Raw genomic sequence first — 16,885 nt, forward strand, 5'->3', positions numbered from 1 at the left:
ATATTATTATGGTGTAACTACTGACTCAACTATATATTATTATGGTGTAACTACTGACTCAACTATATATTATTATGGTGTAACTACTGACTCAACTATATATTATTATGGTGTAACTACTGACTCAACTATATATTATTATGGTGTAACTACTGACTCAACTATATATTATTATGGTGTAACTACTGACTCAACTATATTTTATTATGGTGTAACTACTGACTCAACTATATTTTATTATGGTGTAACTACTGACTCAACTATATATTATTATGGTCTAACTACTGACTCAACTATATATTAATATGGTCTAACTACTGACTCAACTATATATTATTATGGTGTAACTACTGACTCAACTATATATTATTATGGTGTAGCTACTGACTCAACTATATATTATTATGGTGTAACTACTGACTCAACTATATATTAATATGGTCTAACTACTGACTCAACTATATATTATTATGGTGTAACTACTGACTCAACTATATATTAATATGGTCTAACTACTGACTCAACTATATATTAATATGGTGTAACTACTGACTCAGCTACATATTATTATGGTGTTAATTTATATATTTGTATTTATTTATTTAACCTTTATTTAACTAGGCAAGTCAGTTAAGAACAAATTCTTATTTACAATGACGGCATACCACAAGGCAAAAGGCCTCCTGCTGGTACCGGGGTACGGATAAAAAATAAAAAATAGGACTAAACACATCACGACAAGAGAGACACCACATAACTTCATAAAGAGAGACCTAAGACAACAACATGGTAGCAACACAACATGACAGCAGCACTACATGGTAGCAGCATAAAACATGATACAGACATTAGGCACAGACAACAGCACAACGGCAAAAGGTAGAGACAAAAAATACATCACACAAAGCAGCCACAACTCTCAGTAAGAGTGTCCATGATTGAGTCGTTCAATGAAGACAGAAAAAACTGTCCAGTTTGAGTTTTTTTTGCAGCTCGTTCCAGTCACTAGATGCAGGAAACTGAAAAGACGAGCGACCCAGGGATGTGTGTGCTTTGGGGACCGTCAACAAAATGTGACTGGCAGAAGGGGTGTTGTATGTGGAGGATGAGGGCTGCAGTAGATATCTCAGATAGGGGGGAGTGAGGCCTAAGAGGGATTTATAAATAAGCATCAACCAGTGGGTCTTGCGACGGGTATATAGAGATGACCAGTTTACAGAGGAGTATAGAGTGCAGTGATGTGTCCTATAAGGATCATTGGTGGCAAATCTGATGTCCGAATGGTAATGAACATCTAGCTGCTCGAGCATCTTCACCTGCCAATCTATAAATTACGTATCAGTAATCTAGCAAGGGTAGGATGGCTATCTGAATCAGGGTTAGTTTGGCAGCTGGTGTAAATAGGAGGGATTACGACAGAGGAAAACAAGTCTAGATGTAACCTTAGCCTGCAGCTTTGATATGTGCTGAGAGAAGGACAGTGTACCGTCTAGCCATACTCCCAAGTACTTGTATTCGGTGACTACCTCAAGCGCTAAACCCTCAGAGGTAGTAATCACACCTGTGGGGAGAGAGCCATTCTTCTTACCAAACCACATGACCTTTGTTTTGGAGGTGTTCAGAACAAGGTTAAGGGCCTCTACTTCATCACCCTCCCGGATCCGGGATCCTCCTCATCAAAAAAGCTGACTAGCATAGCCTAGCCTAACGGGACAGGGATATCATATAATATAATTTTCATGAAATCACAAGTCCAATACAGCAAATGAAAGATAAACATCTTGTGAATCCAGCCATCATTTACAATTTTTAAAATGTTTTACAGCGAAAACACAATATGTATTTCTATTAGCTAACCACAATAGCCAAACACACAACCGCATATTTTCACCATGTTTCCACCGCATAGGTAGCTTTCACAAAACCGACAAAATAGAGATAAAATTAGTCACTAACCAAGAAACAACTTCATCAGATGACAGTCTTATAACATGTTATACAATACATTTATGTTTTGTTCTAAAATTTGCATATTTGAGGTATAAATCATAGTTTTACATTGCAGCCACCATCAAAAATAGCACCAAAGCAGCCATAATAATTACAGAGAGCAACGTGAAATACTAAAATACTCATCATAAAACATTTATGAAAAATACATGGTGTACAGCAAATGAAAGATAAACATCTTGTGAATTCAGCCAATATTTCCGATTTTTTAAGTGTTTTACAGCGAAAACACAATATAGAATTATATTAGCTTACCACAATAGCCAAACACACAAACGCATTTATTCACCGCAAAGGTAGCTTTCGCAAAAACCAGCAATATATATAAAATGAATCACTAACCTTTGGACAACTTCATCAGATGACAGTCTTATAACATCATGTTATACAATACATTTATGTTTTATTCGAAAGTGTGCATATTTAGAGCTGCAAATTGTGGTTATACATTGTGAATACGTAGCAACATTTCCCCAGAATGTCCGGAGATATTTTGGACACTCACCTAATCTGACCAAAGAACTCATCATAAACTTTACATAAAAATACTTGTTGTATGGCAAATGAAAGATACACTGGTTCTTAATGCAACCGCTGTGTTAGATTTTTAAAAATAACTTTACCACAACATACAGCTTAGGTTATTGTGAGACAGCGCTCACCAACACGGCGGAGAATAGGCATCAACATATTACACAGAAATACGAAATAACATCATAAATGTTGTCTTACTTTTGCTGAGCTTCCATCAGAATGTTGTATAAGGAGTCCTTGGTCCAGAATAAATCGTTGTTTGGTTTTAGAATGTCCATTTCTTCTGTCGAATTCGCGCCACAATGCTAGCCAAGGTTGCTAACATTCCCATCCTCTCTTGGCGCAAAGAACGGAAAACTCCAAAAGTCCCAATAAACGTTGAATAAACTGATAAAACTCGGTTGAAAAAACCTACTTTATGATGTTATTATCATATGTATCAAATAAAATCAGAGCCGGAGATATTCGCCGTGTATACCGAACGCTTTTCAGAAGACAATGTCGAGGTCCCTCGCGCTCCGTCGAAGACAAAGAAAATACCGGACCTGTCACTCCAAAAGCTCTTGTTCGGCCTCAGATCAAGCTAGACACCCCATTCCACCTTCCACTGCCTGTTGACATCTAGTGGAAGGCGTATGAAGTGCATACATATCGATAAATAAAAGCCAGTTGAATAGGCAGGCCCTGAAATAGAGCCTCGTTTTCAGATTTTTCACTTCCTGTATGAAAGTTTGCTGCCAAATGAGTTCTGTTTTACTCACAGATATAATTCAAATAGTTTTAGAAACTTGAGAGTGTTTTCTATCCAATAGTAATAATACTATGCATATTGTATGATCTAGAACAGAGTACGAGGCCGTTTCATTTGGGCACGATTTTTTCCAAAGTGAAAACAGCGCCACCGTATTGACAAGAAGTTTTAAGGGCAGAGAAAAATTGTTGGACCCGAAGAAAGCTTTGTTATAGAGTGTTTAACACAAAATCCGGGGAGGGGCCAGCTGAGTATAAGACTATTATCTGCATATAAATGGATGAGAGAGCTTCCTACCACCTGAGCTATGTTGCTTATGTAAATTGAGAATAGAGTGGGGCCTAGGATCGAGCCTTGGGGTACTCCATTGGTGAAAGGCAGATATTCTGACTTTATACACTTCACTCTCTGAGAGAGGTAGTTAACAAACCAGGCCAAAGACCCCTCAGAGACACCAATACTCCTTACAAGAATGGAATGGTCTACCATATTAAAATATTTTTCCAAGTCAATAAAAATATCAGCACAACAGTGCTTAGAATCAAGGGCAATGGGGACATAATTTAGGACCTTCAAGGTTGCAGTGACAGATCCGTAACCTGAGCCGAAAGCAGATTGCATACCAGAGAGAATACTATACACATCAAGTAAGCCAGTCAGTTGATTGTTGACACATTTTTCCAACACTTTTGATAAACAGGGCAAAATAGAAATTGGCCTTTAAAACAGGCTTGGCGATGATATTGGCTGCAACCTTAAAGAAGAAAGGATCTAAACCATATAACCCAGATATTTGTTTGGGGTCAAGTTTAAGGAGCACCTTTAGCACCTCAGAATCAATGACCACCTGCAGGGAGAAACTTTGTAGTGGGGCAGGAGAAAAAGAGGGAGGAGCATCAGGGCTAGTCGCAGTAGAAGGGCTGGGAGATGAGGAAGTGTTGGACAGATAAGGAGGCATGGTTGAGTCAAATAGGAATCATGACTTACTGAACTTGTGACTAAAGAGCTCAGCCACATGCACCTGATGTGGTCAGTAACAACCACATCATCAACATTAAAATGCCCTCCTTGCCTGGTCCGTGAGTTTTGGTGGGCGGCCCTCTCTTCGCAGGATTGTTGTGGTGCCATATTCTTTCAATTTTTTTATGGATTGGATTTAATGGTGCTCTGTGGGATGTTCAAAGTTTCGGATATTGTTTTATAACTCAACCCTGATCTGTACTTCTCCACCATTTTGTCCCTGACCTGTTTGGAGAGCTCCTTTGTCTTCATAGTGTCACTTGCTTGGTGGTGCCCCTTGCTTAGTGGTGTTGCAGACTCTGGGGCCTTTCATAACAGGTATATATATACTGAGATCATGTGACAGATCATGTGACAATTAGATTGCACACAGGTGGACTTTATTTAACTAATTATGTGACTTCTAAGGGTAATTGGTTGCACCAGATCTTATTTAGGGGCTTCATAGCAAAGGGGGTGAATTCATATGCACTTTTCTTTTTAGAATTTTTCGAAACAAGTTATTTTTTTCATTTCACTCCACCGATTTGGACTATTTTGTGTATGTCCATTACATGAAATCTAAATAAAAATCTATTTAAATTACAGGTTGTAATGCAACAAAATAGGAAAAATGCCAAGGGGGGTGAATGCTTTTGCAAGGCACTGTACATCCTTAGTTTACCTGTCTTTCCTCTGTTACGTTTGTGTGGTTGTTCCTAAGGGTCGCTAGCAATAGTGGATCATATATGCTAACTTATTACAAGTTGTGCAATAATTTGGGACATATACCTATTTTAATCATCACGGAACACAGACCATAAGTAGCAGTTTCAACCTGGAGCCTGGCGCATGGTTCGTAATGACTGGACCGCTGTCATCCCAGTTCCATGATTAGGGAGGATTATTAGGGTAGATTTATAGGACTACTGTTCAACCCCTATTGTACACTTGTCTCACCTTCCAATATTTCATGGAATGAACAATTGAATATGGCAACTATCAGGATTAATCAAACCGCTGTATTTTTGATTCATCAATATATTTAGTGCGTAAAGGCTTTCCAAATGTTTTTTTTATTTTTTATTCATAAATACTTTACTAACCTTAACTAATATACAAGATCAGAGTGTTTTTAAATCCACCAATTGGTGCTGAAAAGGAGATGAATATGTGTTATTTATGTAGTATTTAGTAGTAGTATCAGTATTTAGTATTTAGTAGTAGTATTAGTATTTAGTAGTAGTATTAGTATTTAGTATTTAGTAGTAGTATTAGTATTTAGTAGTAGTATTAGTATTTAGTATTTAGTAGTAGTATTAGTATTTAGTATTTAGTAGTAGTATCAGTATTTAGTATTTAGTAGTAGTATTAGTATTTAGTAGTAGTATCAGTATTTAGTATTTAGTAGTAGTATTAGTATTTAGTAGTAGTATTAGTATTTAGTAGTAGTATCAGTATTTAGTATTTAGTAGTAGTATTAGTATTTAGTAGTAGTATTTAGTATTTAGTATTCGTATTTAGTATGTGGCAGTAGTATTTAGCATGTAGTATTTAGTATGTAGTATTCGTATTTAGTACTTAGTATTTAGTATTTAGTACTAGTATTAGTATTTAGTATCTGGTAGTAGTATTTAGTATTCAGTAGTAGTATTTAGTATGTAGCATTTAGTAGTAGTATTTAGTATTTAGTATGCAATATTTAGTATTAGTAGTAGTATTAGTATTTAGCACTCAGTAGTAGTATTTAGTATGTAATATTAGTATTTGGTATTTAGAGTAGTATTAGTATTTAGTAGTAGTATTAGTATTTAGTATTTAGTAGTAGTGTTTAGTATTTAGTAGTAGTATTACTATTTGGTATGTAGTATTTAGTATTACTAAATACTACATTTATTTAGTATTACATTGCTATGCAGACGACACACAATTAATCTTCTCCTTTCCCCCTTCTGATGACCAGGTGGCGAATCGCATCTCTGCATGTCTGGCAGACATATCAGTGTGGATGACGGACCACCACCTCAAGCTGAACCTCGGCAAGACGGAGCTGCTCTTCCTCCCGGGGAAGGACTGCCCGTTCCATGATCTCGCCATCACGGTTGACAACTCCATTGTGTCCTCCTCCCAGAGCGCTAAGAACCTTGGCGTGATCCTGGACAACACCCTGTCGTTCTCAACTAACATCAAGGCGGTGGCCCGTTCCTGTAGGTTCATGCTCTACAACATCCGCAGAGTACGACCCTGCCTCACACAGGAAGCGGCGCAGGTCCTAATCCAGGCACTTGTCATCTCCCGTCTGGATTACTGCAACTCGCTGTTGGCTGGGCTCCCTGCCTGTGCCATTAAACCCCTACAACTCATCCAGAACGCCGCAGCCCGTCTGGTGTTCAACCTTCCCAAGTTCTCTCACGTCACCCCGCTCCTCCGCTCTCTCCACTGGCTTCCAGTTGAAGCTCGCATCCGCTACAAGACCATGGTGCTTGCCTACGGAGCTGTGAGGGGAACGGCACCTCAGTACCTTCAGGCTCTGATCAGGCCCTACACCCAAACAAGGGCACTGCGTTCATCCACCTCTGGCCTGCTCGCCTCCCTACCACTGAGGAAGTACAGTTCCCGCTCAGCCCAGTCAAAACTGTTCGCTGCTCTGGCACCCCAATGGTGGAACAAACTCCCTCACGACGCCAGGACAGCGGAGTCAATCACCACCTTCCGGAGACACCTGAAACCCCACCTCTTCAAGGAATACCTAGGATAGGATAAAGTAATCCTTCTGACCCCCCCCCCCCCCCTTAAAAGATTTAGATGCACTATTGTAAAGTGGTTGTTCCACTGGATGTCATAAGGTGAATGCACCAATTTGTAAGTCGCTCTGGATAATACTTTAGTAGAAGTATTAGTATTTAGTATGTAGTATTTAGTATTAGTATATAGTATTTAGTATGTAGTATTTAGTATTAGTATTTAGTATTTAGTATGTAGTATTTAGTAGAAGAATTAGTATTTAGTATGTAGTATTTAGTAGACGTATTAGTATTTAGTATGTAGTATTTAGTATTAGTATATAGTATTTAGTATGTAGTATTTAGTATTAGTATTTAGTATTAGTATTTAGTATTAGTATATAGTATTTAGGCCTACATGTATTTCTTTAATTGATCCCTAATATTCTGAAAGGTTCTCTCCATATGTGACCGACCGGATCAAATCGATCTTATGTAGCAATATTTGAAATTGTGTTTTTTTGCATTAGATAAAAGTAGAGACTCAGAGCTACAAAATGTAACATCATAGACTACAGTTGAGGAACAATGGGAAAGCAATTTTGCTTTGAAATTTGATACATTTGTAAACTCACTTTTGAGAAAATGGCCTTTGTATGTTTTGGTACTACTATTGGAGAGCTCTTTGTCTACACCCATTCAGCATTGTTCACACCCTCTTAAGCTGTAGCCCCACCCATCTCTTTAAGGATTGATCCAAGCGTTCTGTACTAACAGCAGTCAAGCTAACTTGCTAGCTACTACCAGAAAAAAATTACAGAACAGATCACTGAACATTACTCACCCTAGCAGAGCTGGTTAGGCTGTTATGTCATCCAGAGCAGTGGTAACTGCAACTGTGCTATCAGATTGTCAGTTTGTAAATTCAAAACTTGCCACTCCAGGAGCGTTCAGAGCACACACTGGACGCTCTGGCTGATGACTAGGGTTGATCCGAACGTTCTGACCTCACAACAGCAGTCAAGCACCCAAGCTCACTGGCTAACATTGGCTAGCTACTTCCAGAAACATAATGAGAGAACACCCCACTCTGACAATTTTACTCACCCTAGCAGAGCTGGTTAGGCTGTTTTCACATCCAGAGCGTTGGGGGCGGTAAATGTGCTGCTGGCAACAATTTAATTACGCTTTTTTTCCAACGTTTACTGACACCGGCCATATTCAACGGGTGTTAAGATTTCGAAAATACAACAGTTATTCTGTGCTCTGGCACACTCAAATGAGAGTGCTCTGAAATCGGAGTAGATAGCCAGACTGAATTTACGAACGCACTCGAAATGGTTACTTGCATAGTGGAGTCTAGCTAAGTAAACAATGAACCATAATCCCAGCGCATGACTTTACTACCCTTCAGGAATCTGCAGGTAGCTAACCAACCAGATTCAATGTTAGCTAGCTAACATTAGGCTATAGCTTTCTAAGCAAATGGCTTTGAGATACGAATAATAAGGTCATACACATAACGTTAGCTAGTGAGCCAGCCAGCTAACGTCAGCTAGCTAGCTAGATAAACAATGAACCTAATCACAACTCACGATGTTCCTACCCTGCATAATTTGCAGGTAGCTAAAAAAACTGGTTCAACGTTAGCTAGCTAACATTAGGCTACAGCTAGCTAAGCAAATCGCTCTGAGATACGAATAATAAGGTCATACACATAACATTGTAAAAGTCATACTTCTCTTCGCTTATTGGTCCTTCTCGACAACACTGTTTTAGCTAGCAGTCTACTACACCGACCGTCAGGCTCGTCGTCAATCATTACATTACAATCGTTTTCATGCAAGCTCTTTTTTGCATGTTTTAACAGTAGCTAGCTCACCTGAAGGAAGAATGTGTCAAGCAATTTACAAACTTTTCAAGCACACGAAGACTACGAGATTTTGGCTCCAACTTAAGTGTGTGTTAGAGGGGAGCGAGTATTCATCCCCCTAGATGTTGTGAGTTTTTAGGTCTCGGTAAAGTTTTTTGTGTTTGCAAAAAGCAAAAAAGCAAACACGGGTTTAGCACAAATGGAGGACTCGTAGCGCCATCAGCGCTGCAGGAGTTGTATACACACACACACACACACACACACACACACACACACACACACACACACACACACACACACACACACACACACACACACACACACACACACACAGAATAACATATGCACTATACATACACATGGATGCCAAAGCAGCAGCTAATATGGATCCATAATAAATACAAATACAAAATACTGCTTTCCCAGGAACAGGCCCAAATCTTCGTCACTTGTATGAAGAGACGATGGAGAAAAAGAGGATGGAGGTCAGGCTGCCTTCTGAGACTTCGTAGGCGATTGAATAAACCCCCCCTGCCTTCCGTTCTTCTAGGTAACGTGCAATCATTGGAAAATAAATTGGAAAATAAAATCGACGACCTACGAGGAAGATTAAACTACCAACGGGACATTAAAAACTGTAATATTCATGCTTCACGGAGTCATGGCTGAACGACGACATTATCAACATACAGCTGGCTGGTTATACGCTGTATCGGCAGGATAGTACAGAGGCGTATGGTAAGACAAGGGGTGGCTGGTTATACGCTGTATCGGCAGGATAGTACAGAGGCGTCTGGTAAGACAAGAGGTGGCGGACTATGCATATATGTAAACAACAGTTGGTACACGATATCTAAGGAAGTCTCAAGGTTTTGCTCACATGAGGTAGACTATCTCATGATAAGCTGTGGACCACACTATCTACCTAGCGAGTTTTCATAGCTGTCTACATACCAACACCGACTGATGATGGCACAAAGACCGCACTCAATGAGCAATTAAAATAATATAATAATATATAATATAAGCTATTCTCGCCAAAAGCAAACAGGAAAACACTCATTCAGAGTCGGCACACCTAGTGGCCGGGGACTTTAATGCAGGGAGACTTGAATCTGTTTTGCCAAATTACCAAATTTCTATCAGCATGTTAAATGTGCAACCATAGGAAAAACACTCTAGACCACCTTTACTCCACACACAGAGATGCGTACAAAGCTCTCCCTCACCTCTGTTTGGCAAATCTGACCATAATTCTATCCTCCTGATACCTTCTTACAATCAAAAATTAAAGCCGGAAGCACCAGTGACTCGATCAGTATAAAAGTGGTCAGATGAAGCAGATGCTAAGCCACAGGACTGTTTTGCTAGCACAGACTGGAATATGTTCCGGGATTTGTCCTATGGCATTGAGGAGTACACCACATCAGTCATTGGTTTCATCAATAAGTGCATCGATGACGTCGTCCCCACAGTGACTGTACATACATACCCCAACAAGAAGCCATGGATTACAGGCAACATCCGCACAGAGCTAAAGGCTAGAGCTGCCACTTTCAAGGAGCAGGACTCTAACCCTGAAGCCGATAAGAAATCCTGCTATGCCCTCCGACGAACCATCAAGCAGGTATCAATGCAGGACTAAGATCGAATCGTACTACACCGGCACCGACGCTCATCGGATGTGACAGGGCTTGCAAACCATTACAGACTACAAAGGGAAGCACAGCCGAGAGCCGCCCAGTGACACGAGCCTACCAGATGAGCTAAACTACTTCTATGCTCGCTTTGAGGCAAATAACACTGAAACATGCATGAGAGCACCAGCTGTTTCGGATGACTGTGTGATCACGCTCTCCGCAGCCAATGTGAGGAATGCCTTTAAACAGGTCAACATTCACAAGGCCGCAGGGCCAGGTGGTTTACCAGGACGTGTACTGCGAGGATGCACTGACCAACTGGCAGGTGTCTTCACTGACATTTTCAAACTCTCCCTATCTGAGTATATAATACCAACATGTTTTAAGCTGACCACCATAGTCCATTTGCCCAAGAACACTAAGGTAACCTGCCTAAATGACTACAAAAAGGCTGGTCATGGCTCACATCAACACCATTATCCCAGAAACCCTAGACCCACTCCAATTTGCATACTGCCCTGATCCACAGATCATGCAATCTCTATTGCACTCCACACTGGCCTTTCTCACCTGGACAAAAGGAACCCCTATATGGAATGCTATTCATTGACTACAGCTCAGCATTCCACACATAGTGCCCTCAAACCTCATCAATAAGCTAAGGACCAAACTCCCTGGGAGTAAACACCTCCCTCTACAACTGGATCCTGGACTTCCTGATGGGCCGCCCCAAAGTGGTAAGGGTAGGTAACAACACATCCGCCACGCTGATCCTCAACACAGGGGCACCTCAGGGGTGCGTGCTCAGTCCCCTCCTCTACTCCCTGTTCATTCAAGGCCAGGCACGACTCTAATACCATCATTAAGTTTGCCGATGACACAACAGTTGTAGGCCTGATCATCAACAACAACGAGACAGCCAATAGGGAGGAGGTGAGAGACCTGGCCGTGTGGTCCCTCAACATGATCAAGACAAAGGAGATGATTGTGGACTACAGTAAAAAGGAGGACTGAGCACACCCCCATTCTCATCGACGGGGCTGTAGTGGAGCAGGTTGAGAGCTTCAAGTTCCTTGGTGTCCACATCACCAACAAACTAACATGGTCTAAGCACACCAAGACAATCGTGAAGAGGGCATGACAAAACCTATTCCCCCTCAGGAAACTGAAAAGATTTCGCATGGGTCCTCAGATCCTCAAAAGGTTCTACAGCTGCACCATCGAGAGCATCCTAACTGGTTGCATCATTGCCTTGTATGGCAACTGCTCGGCCTCCGACCGCAAGGCACTACAGAGTTTAGTGCGTAAGGCCCAGTACATCAATGGGGCCAAGCTTCCTGCCATCCAGGACCTCTATACCAGCCGGTGACAGAGGAAGGCCCTAAGAATGGTCAAATACTCCAGCCACCCTAGTCATAGACTGTTCTCTCTGCTACTGCATGGCAAGCGGTACCGGAGCGCCAAGTCTAGGTACAAGAGGCTTCTAAACAGCTTCTACTCCCAAGCCATAAGACTCCTGAACATCTAATCAAATGGCTACCCAGACTATTTGCATTGCGCCCCCTCCCCTTTTACGCCGCTGCTAATCTCTGTTATTATCTATGCATTTATTGTGCTGAATTTGATTGTTCTATACACATGTATGTTGTTCTAATATTCTGTTTTTATTGTAATGTGTACAGGGCTCTCTTGTAAAAGAGATTTTAGTTAAATTCAAAAATGTTTTGCTAGTGAGCCAGCCAGCTACCGTTAGCTAGCTAGGTAAACAATGAACCATAATCCCAACTCATGACGTTACTACCCTGCATGAATCTGCAGGTAACTAACCAACCAGGTTGGAGTTAGTCAACAGTAGTAACATCATGAGTTGTGATTATGGTTAATTATTTACCTAGCTAGCTAACATTAGGCCGTAGCTAGCTAAGCAAATGGCTCTGAGATACGAATAATAAGGTCATACACGTAACGTTAGCTAGTGAGCCAGCCAGCTAACATTAGCTAGCTTGGTAAACAATGAACCATAATCACAAGTCATGACTTTACTACTGTTGACTAACCCCATTCCGAAACAAATTTGTGCAACCGAGGCATTCAAACGAGGCTGCAATGAAAACTAATGGGACTGTGGTGTTGGCATCAAAATCAGGGGTGTGAACTACGTTTCTATTCAAGCGTTGATTGACATGGTAATAGCCTGATAGTATTGGAGGAAAGTTGAGAAAACGGATCCCTCTAAAGCTGTACGTGAAATTGTGACATGTCATGACGTAACGTACAGCACGCATAATGCAACTCATTCTGTGTCGTACAGCTGAAGATAACTTTAGCGCCGCCCTAAAAACCTGATTCAAATTCAACACAAACCTTCAAATAGCTATGTAATGACATATTATAAAACTCTTTATAGTGTTTTATTTACATTTTATAGGTGATACGTTGGACAGATCAGGTGAAAAAACTAATTTCCCCACAAGGCTTATCTCCCCATTTCACTATCACGCAGTAGGTTTCACTTCCCCATCCTCCATTTTTAAAAAGACCCGACGGAGCTCATTGTCTTCTTCAATCATGCAGAGACGGGCAGCATGAAGGGCTTGTCATTGATTTTGCTGGAAAGGGGAGAAATTGTGCTTTACAATGGTATTAATATTACAGTTGACCTTGGTCGCTAAAATAAGGTAAATTGTACATTACAGAGCGATGTACAAAAGTGCGTTAGTTACCGTTACCCTTCATGAATCTGCAGGTAGCTAACCAACCAGGTAAAATGTTAGCTAGATAACATTAGGCCACAGCTAGCTAAGCAAATGGCTCTGAGATAGGAATAATAAGGTCATACACGTAACGTTAGCTAGCGAGCCAGTCAGCTAACATTAGCTAGCTAGATAGGTAAACAATGAACCATAATCATAACTCATGACGTTACTAACCTGCATGAATCTGCAGGTAGCTAACCAACCAGGTTCAATGTTAGCTAGCTAACATGAGGTTATAGCTAGCCAAGCAAATGGCTCTTTCTGTCAAAAATTAGAAACGTGTAATATCAGAAAATGTAGCAAGCTAGACTGTCTTACCCCTATACATCATTCATGGATGGACTCGTCTCTTATCGAATGCCACGGTTGCCCTTAGTTTGAAGATGTAATCCAGAGACAAGTGTTTTCTCCACCTCCTTAGCTATCAGACTCTAATTCCACTGATTTCAAAACTCGGTCCTCCAGAAAATGGAGAGCAACAATTATGCAGTTTTAATACACAATAAAAAATATAAAAAATCCGTGTTAGACAGGATTACCTAGACATACTGACCAGGTCAAATAGACAGAAGCGTGCTATATGTCAGACCAATCCAAACTCATCTCTCAGCATGTCCAGTCCACTCATTATCTCAGCCAATCATGGCTAGCAGGAAGGTTGCCTCACTTTTTCTGTGGCTTAACCTACTAGGCTCGTAATTTAACAATTTTATTTGTATTTACAGATGGCATACATATTTGTTATTAAGCACATGAAAGTTCACATGTCCGAGAAGGCATTTCTGCCAGAAAACGCATTTTGTAAAAAAAATACAAGTTTATGTTCAAACGGCTCTTCTGTGAAGTAGTGATCAGCAACATACGCCTACAGTAGTTTCCAGAAACGAGTCACATATTGTCACGCCCTGACCTTAGAGAGCCTTTTTATGTCTCTAGTTGGTTTGGTCAGGGTGTGATTTGGGGTGGGCATTCTATGTTTTGGCCGGGTATGGTTCTCAATCAGGGACAGCTGTCTATCGTCGTCTCTGATTGGGAATCATACCCTTTTCCCTCCTTTCAGTGTGGGTAGTTAACTTTGTTTGTGGCACTATAGCCCTGTAAGCTTCACGATTGTTTCTTTCTTTCGTATGTTGGTTTGTTGGCGACATTTTAAATAAAAAGGAAAATGTACGCTCGCTACGCTGCACCTTGGTCCACTTCTTTCAACGGCCGTGACACATACAGTGGGGAGAACAAGTATTTGATACACTGCCGATTTTTCAGGTTTTCCTACTTACAAAGCATGTAGAGGTCTGTCATTTTTTTATCATAGGTACACTTCAACTGTGAGAGACGGAATCTAAAACAATAATCCAGAAAATCACATTGTATGATTTTTAAGTAATTAATTTGCATTTTATTGCATGACATAAGTATTTGATACATCAGAAAAGCAGAACTTAATATTTGGTACAGAAACCTTTGTTTGCAATTACAGAGATCATACGTTTCCTGTAGTTCTTGAACAGGTTAGCACACACTGCAGCAGGGATTTTGGCCCACTCCTCCATACAGACCTTCTCCAGATACTTCAGGTTTCGGGGCTGTCGCTGGGCAATACGGACTTTCAGCTCCCTCCAAAGATTTTCTATTGGGTTCAGGTCTGGAGACTGGCTAGGCCACTCCAGGACCTTGAGATGCTTCTTACGGAGGCACTCCTTAGTTGGCCTGGCTGTGTGTTTCGGGTCGTTGTCATGCTGGAAGAACCAGCCACAACCCATCTTCAATGCTCTTACTGAGGGAAGGAGGTTGTTGGCCAAGATCTCGCGATACATGGCCCCATCCATCCTCCCCTCAATACGGTGCAGTCGTCCTGTCCTCTTTGCAGAAAAGCATCCCCAAAGAATGATGTTTCCACCTCCATGCTTCACGGTTGGGATGGTGTTCTTGGGGTTGTACTCATCCTTCTTCTTCCTCCAAACACGGTGAGTGGAGTTTAGACCAAAAAGCTATATTTTTGTCTCATCAGACCACATGACCTTCTCCCATTCCTCCTCTGGATCATCCAGATGGTCATTGGCAAACTTCAGACGGGCCTGGACATGCGCTGGCTTGAGCAGGGGGACCTTGCGTGCGCTGCAGGATTTTAATCCATGACGGCGTAGTGTGTTACTAATGGTTTTCTTTGAGACTGTGGTCCCAGCTCTCTTCAGGTCATTGACCAGGTCCTGCCGTGTAGTTCTGGGCTGATCCCTCACCTTCCTCATGATCATTGATGCCCCACGAGGTGAGATCTTGCATGGAGCCCCTGACCGAGGGTGATTGACCGTCATCTTGAACTTCTTCCATTTTCTAATAATTGCGCCAACAGTTGTTGCCTTCTCACCAAGCTGCCTGCCTATTGTCCTGTAGCCCATCCCAGCCTTGTGCAGGTCTACAATTTTATTTCCCTGATGTCCTTACACAGCTCTCTGGTCTTGGCCATTGTGGAGAGGTTGGAGTCTGTTTGATTGAGTGTGTGGACAGGTGTCTTTTATACAGGTAACGAGTTCAAACAGGTGCAGTTAATACAGATAATGAGTGGAGAACAGGAGGGCTTCTTAAAGAAAAACTAACAGGTCTGTGAGAGCCGGAATTCTTACTGGTTGGTAGGTGTTCAAATACTTATGTCATGCAATAAAATGCAAATGAATTACTTAAAAATCATACAATGTGATTTTCTGGATTTTTGTCTCTCACAGTTGAAGTGTACCTATGATAAAAATTACAGACCTCTACATGCTTTGTAAGTAGGAAAACCTGCAAAATCGGCAGTGTATCAAATACTTGTTCTCCCCACTGTATATGACTCTGTCAAAAAAATCATAATTAAAGGTACACCAAATCTAAAGGGATAGCTTTATATAAATGTGCTGAAAACCCTATTTCATGAAAACTCCATGAGAAAATCTGTTGGCCAGCAAGTGGGAAGGTTTTCAGCGGTTTAATTAAATGTATCCAGCATGCGCAAGGCAACCACACTTGCACACCTCATAATTTAAGTCAGAATACCAACTACCGAGAAGTGCATAGGAAAGATGTGAGTAGGAAAGACGTGAGTATGACAGGTGTGCGTATGAAAGGTCTGATTCTGGCCAGTAGTGAAATGCTCTGGTACTTAGTCATATGGCTCATTGGTCTGATTGGTTGAAGGTTGATCCAATCACCTATAAAATGATTTTGCTCTACGCCTCCTAGATTAAATGGTTTGAATCACAGCCCTGTGTCACGACTTCTGCTGAAGTTGGTCCCTCTTCTTGTTCGGGCCACCGGCTTTCTAGTTGCCACCGATCCATGTTTCATTTTCGTTTGGTTTTGTCTTCATCGTACACACCTGATTTCTATTCTATTAATTATGTTCCTTATTTAATCCTCTGGTTTCCCTCTCTGTTTTGTGCGTTATTGTTTGTCATGTGGGTTCGTGTTCTTTGGATTATTTTGTGTTTTCCTTGTTGGAACATTATCTTTATTTTTTGAGTAAACTTTCGGACTCATATCTGTGTCCTCTGCCTGACTCCGTATTATTTCCATTCAACAACACCCTCACACCCTGCCAGACTGGTATCAGAGTTTAATGTAAA

This window comes from Salvelinus alpinus, chromosome 13, assembly GCF_045679555.1.
Source record: "Salvelinus alpinus chromosome 13, SLU_Salpinus.1, whole genome shotgun sequence".
Lineage (NCBI taxonomy): Eukaryota > Metazoa > Chordata > Actinopteri > Salmoniformes > Salmonidae > Salvelinus > Salvelinus alpinus.